Here is a 6,212-nt window from a genome sequence, read left to right on the forward strand (position 1 = left end):
AGCCAATGATGGGTGAGAGCTTGCATGGGTATGACAACCTAAGAGGGGCGGCATGTCGGCCAATCTTTTGCCCTACATGGGATTGTGAAAACTAGTAAAGCTTGTCCCTGTCTACAAATGGTACTGCCAACCTTTAAAAACCTTCTAAAAAATAAAAAGGGGAACTGTGACCTCTCAGCTGGAAGGATAGGGAGACCCAGTGAAAATGCCATGAAAGGTAGTAGCCAACTTTAAATGGTACGCCCTTATCGCCTGAACAGAAAACATCCTGCTTGGACTGTAGCTATGAACTTTGAGGTGCCAGTTAACTGCAGCCTTGATTTGTGCTGAGTTAGCAAACTCCAAAGATATGGAAACTAGATTTACTGTTATGCTGTTGCTACCTCCACGTTACTGTTTTGAGGATGGTTTCTTGTTTTCTCCCTTTATATACACTGTGCTGAATATTAAACTTTGAGCTTTATCGAACACTGTCTTGGCTCCATGTTTCTCTGCCTGCACCCTTTCTATATTTCCAGCCCTTCTTCAGGGTGGAGTCCTGCTTGACCTTAAGCCAACGAATGGCTACATTCCCATCCCGATCCTTCCATCCAGAACCCCTCTTAGCATCCACCAGAGATATATAGACTACATTCAATTCACAGTGAGATTTATAAGGTCCAACCCTTGGGTTCCACTTTTACATAATTCTTCGGTCTGGGATTGTAGGATGGTTATTTTTACAGCTAATATACAAGTCTCGGCAAGTCTATGCACATCCTTTCCCTCTGAGGCTAGACAAGGCAAACAACAAGTGTTGGTATATCCCACCTACAGGCAATAGCTTTTAGAATAGCCAGTTCACATGAAGACTAAGAAGATAATTATCATTGTCTTTCTGGGACTGGGTTATCACCATATTAATCTTGTCAGGTTTTATCCATTTTCTTTTAAAGTTCTTAATGCTATTTTTTTTTAACAGTTGAGTTAATAATCCTTTTGTGTAAATGGACCCATTTCCCTTTATTGTTTGTCAGTTGAAGGAAAATCAGGGGTAGTTTCTAGTTTCTGGCTAGGAGTAAAGGTGCTATGGACCTATAGTTCTTTGGAGCAAGATTTTTGAGATATGGAGAAAGCATCCTTGTATATATACCCAGGAGTGAAATTTATAGCTGGATTCTTTGGATAGATTAGTGCACAATTTTCAGAACTGTCCGTTATTTGTTAGTCCAATGGTACAGCTTTGACACTTCAATCAGCATTGGAGGAGAGTTCTCATTTTTCCATCTCTTACCTTGGTAAGGATCTTGCTATTGCTCAAAACTATTCTAACATATATAAGATGGAATGTCCAATTCAATTTGATTTGCATTTTTTTATGGATAATAATGTGGACATTTTAAGTCTTATCAGCCATTAGAGATTCCTCCTTGAGAATTCTGCTTACATCCATACCTCATTTTTAATGTAATTTTAATTTTTTTTACTTTTCAAGTTATATCCCACTCACTGCACCCTCCTGGTCACTCCCACAATCCTTCCCCCATTCCCCAACCCCTTCTCCACTGAGCAGGTGCTGCCTCCCCCCCAGGTATCCCAACACATGGTAGTCTATGGACATCCTTTCCTCTGAAGGCCAGACACTGCAGCACAGCTTGAGTGACATCCCACACACAGACAGCAGCTTTTAGTATAGTCCCACCTCCAATTGTTAGGGGACCAACATGAGGACAAAAGCTACACTTGCTATATGTGAGGAGGCTTATATCCAGCCCATATATTCTTTTGCTTTCAGTGGTTCAGTCTCAGAGCCCAAAGGTCCAGGTTAGTTGACCCTGTTTATCTTCCCTGTAGAGTTCCCATCTCCCTTTGGGCCCAAAAATTTTCCTCCTCCTACTTCTTTCCATAAGAATCGCTAAAGCCTCATATATTGTTTGCCCTGAGGTCTGTATCTGTCTGAGTCAGGCTGTTGGGAAGCCTCTAGAGACACTCATGCCAGACTCCTTGTCTGGCAAGCAGCAATAGATTATCACTAAAAGTGAGATTGGTGCTGTCTGTGAGATGGGTCCAAGGTGGGCCAGCAAAGGTTGGGACATTCCTCAGCTCTCTTCCACTTACCCCATAACTGCATTTCTTGTAGAGAGGACTGATTTTGAAATAAAAGTTTTGTGTGCATTGTTGTCTCTATCACTCCATTGGAGTTCCTGTCTGGCCACAGGAGATAGCTTTTTCAGGTTCCATATCCCAATGGTATGAATCATAACTAAGTTCACCATGCTATTGATTCTTGCGCCCATTATCCCAGGTCCTGTCCCTCCCAGAGATACTCTCCCTGCCCTGCCTTCTCTCACTTTCTGTTTTGAGATTTATTCATTCTCATGGCCAACTGGTCAATCTCTTCCGTCTATTCACACCTGATTCTAAACTCCCCCGTTTCCCTTCCCAATTCCCTCCTTCTCCTACTTCCCTCCTTCAATCTGCCTCTTATGACTATTTTTTTCACTGACTAAATGAGATTCAAGCTTCCTCACTTGGGCCTTCCCTTCTTCACTTTAGCTTCTTTGAGTTTTGTGGAGGTAACACTGGTACCTGTATTTTTATGGCTAATATCACTTCTAGTGAGTACACATTCCATGTGTCCTTTTGGGTCTTACGGCTGCCTCATTTAGGATGATAGTCTCAAGTTCCATCCATTTGTCTGTAAAATTCTTGGCATTTTTTGTTTTAACAGCTGAATACTATTCCACTGTGTAGATGCACCATATTTTATTTATCCAATCTTTTAGTTGAGGGCCATCTATGCTGTTTCCATCCCTAGCTATTATGAATAAAGCAGCTTATGATCTGTGGTTGAACAAAATCCTTGTGGAATGGTGGATTATCTTTTGAGTATATGCCTAAGTTGTACCCATTTTAATTGGATTTTTTTTTTTTGATCATCTAGTTTCTTGAGTTCTTTATATATTTTGGATATCAACTCTCTGTCAAGTGTAGAGTTCAAGAAAATCTTTTCCACTTGGCAGGCTGCTATTTTGTTTTACGACATTGTCCTTCGTGTTACTGAAGATTTTCTGTTACATGAGGTCCCATTTATTGTTGATTTTACCTGCTACCATTGTTGCTCAGTTCAGAAAGTTGTCTGCTTTGCCCATGAATCAAGGCTATTTCCCACTTTCCCTTGTATAACGTTTAGTGTCTCTAGTTTTATGTTGAGGCTTTGTTGCAATATGACTTAAGTTTTTGTGCAGGAGTATTGATATGGATCTATTTGCATTCTTCTAAATGGAATATCCAGTTAGACCATTGTATTTATGTTGAAGCTGTTTTTGTATTTTTCCTCTGAGTAGCTTTGGATTCAAAGTAAAAAAAAATCCAATTATCCATATGTGTGTGTGGATTTACTGCTGAGTGATTGGATTTGAGTCCATTATCAACAGTTGTTTTAATAGGATAAGCCCAAGTAAATACTCACAGACATGCAAGCAGAGACTTTTCCATATTGATTTTCAGTCATCCTTAATGTTAGTTAGCATCTCTTGCCCATCCTATCTATTTTCCTACTTTATCTAATCTCAAGCAGTTTTCTGAAACAATCAAATGAACATAATTTTTGAGGTTGTGCATATATATAGCTATATATACATATAGTTTATGTATATAAATATATAAAAATATATATGTACACTATATATAAGTCCTTATTAATTCTGTGTTGGAATTTTTAATATAAATTTTTGGTGTATATAAATTTATTTCTTCAGGGATTAATTATGCATTTAAAGATGAATAACTTGTGTCATTTTGACCTTAAATATAGACTTTTATTAAAAAGATTGATTTTATAGTTAAAAAATTGTATGCATATGTCAAATTGACAATGTTGACTTGTGATCCTTACACTTCATTGCTGATATGACTATGAATATATTTCAGAGATTGTCACTTGAGGACAGAAATACCACTTTTGACTCTGGGTAAGTATTATACCATCTCATAGGCTTGATATAGAGTCTTATTTAAAAGGGCCAAAAGAAAAAGAATGGATCAAAGAAATATATGTCTGTCTTGCTTCTTGTGAATTTAATGTTTATCATGTAATTTATACTTCTCTCTTACTAAATCCATCTTTCTGCTGTTACTACTATACCATGATGGACAGAACCTTCAGAATGTGTAGTTGAAAACCTTTCCTCCGAGTTGCCTTTGACAGATATTTGTCTGAGGTACAGGAAAAATAAATAAGACATCTATAAAATGGTTTCGAAAGCATAAAAACTGTTGACCATTATACATGATGAAGAAGTTAGTTTAGAAGCTTGTTTTTCAAATAAAATTTTACCACTGTACAATAGATAAAAGAACATGACAATCTACAATAGTAAAGGATGAGCAGGGGGCTCATATCATACTTGGAGGAACCCCAGCTCTTACCAAAGTAGGGTAAAACAGAATAAAACTAGACTTCATATTCATGATAAGAACAAAGGGACAAAAATGATGAAAGGATATTTCAATAAATGTAAATATTTACTCCCAGAGCGCTGGGTATTTGGAGCAAGTCCATAGACAGTCAGAACAGAAGAGAATGAGTAAGAGATGACAAACATGCAAATAAGATGAGGTAGTTTGGTGGCTCTGTCTTCAGGTGAGATTTTAGAAAGTGCTGAGTACTATGTATATTCTTGACTGTCTCTTATGTTTGTACAAGATATGTATCATGGAGACACTTGCAGGCCATGAGACTCTGACACAGGACATTAAGAAGAACATATATAGTAATGGTTTGCCACACTGCTAGAAGCAAACAATGAACAATGTTCATAACTCACCCAGTTAGTAGCATTTTTCTTAACTGGGGCCTAACGTTCTTGCTCAAATAAAGATGTTTAGAACCGAGGTATTATTGCTCAACTGACCGAGAATGGGATGAATGTACTTGGTTGTTCTATATTTAAGCTTCATCCATCTGGAGTTGCATGCTGATTATTATTGCTTGGAAAACAATTCAGTAGGCACACATGGCATAAAGGGACACTCCTTGTTATTCGAGAAATATATATTATCAATTTACATCCAAAGTCATCAGAAAATCTTTAAATTCCAAATCTGACATTGTCAGTGAAAAAAAAAATGCCTTTTGAGATGATAGACAAGCAGTTGGCAAAAGTCAAGTGCTCTATAATCAGGTCTTTGGGCATTAAATGCTTCCCAGTGTAATAAAATGATGTAATAAATAGTATTGAGTAATTGTCAATATTCCCACTGTAATCTGAGAGAAGAGGAAATTCCCATTGCAAAGTTTTCAGAAGACATTTTCATTCCTATTTTTAAAAGTAAATAAATTTATTATGTTCCAAAAGACTCTGTAAATGTATTATGTGTGTAGAATTACTTCCCAAAGCTAACTTTAGAAACAGTTATCACTTTTTTGTATTTATATAATTCTCTCACTGAAAACAATGTTTATAAGCTTTGTCTTTATAAAGTAGATATTCTCTATTATTTCAGTAGAATAAAAAAATGGATATGTTTACCCAAGTTTAATGTTTTCTCTGGATGTGGTTGTGTGCATCATTAGTTTTAGGACTCAAGAGACATAGACAGACAGTTCTATGAATTTGCAGCTAATATAGTCTAAGGGGTAGTTTGAAGACTATAAGGCTACACACAGACAAAACCATTATAAAAACAAAGGAGTATAGAATCCAAATAATAAGATTAGTATGTCTTTTCTTTTCTATCTTTTTTTTCTAAGCCCAATGTTTTAGGGTCTATTTTCAAAGAAAAAAATGTAAATGTGCCATTATTTGTAAAATTCACATGAAATAGATTTCCAAATTTATCAAGAGAAACAAAATATTTAAAAATCTTATTTACAGTGAGTAGAGAAAAAGAATATTGTATTTTAAGATTTATCTTATTTTTAAAAATTTACCTTGTTTTTAATTAAGCCAACTGACTGAGCAGGAGGGACCAATGTACTTGGTTGCTCTGTATTTAAGCTTCATCCACCTGGAGTTGCTGGGTCTGATTATTATTGCTTGGAAACAATTTTGTAGGTACATTGAATAAAGGAGCATTCCCTTTGTTATTCAGGAAATATGCATTTTCACTTTGCACTCAGTGTTTTTAATTAAGTGTATGTTTGGGAGGTTGTATGTCAGTTTGAGTGACAGTGGGAAGCAGAGGCTTAGTATCTCTTACAGCTTGATTTATAGACGGTTGTGAACCAG

General features: G+C 36.5%; 1 pseudogene; it reads right to left on the reverse strand.

The window, feature by feature from the left end:
• Window positions 1–460: 460 nt before the first annotated feature.
• LOC116885516 lies at window positions 461–5,275 on the reverse strand (annotated as a pseudogene).
• Window positions 5,276–6,212: the final 937 nt, after the last annotated feature.

The sequence above is a fragment of the Rattus rattus genome, chromosome 1, assembly GCF_011064425.1.
Source record: "Rattus rattus isolate New Zealand chromosome 1, Rrattus_CSIRO_v1, whole genome shotgun sequence".
Classification (NCBI taxonomy): domain Eukaryota; kingdom Metazoa; phylum Chordata; class Mammalia; order Rodentia; family Muridae; genus Rattus; species Rattus rattus.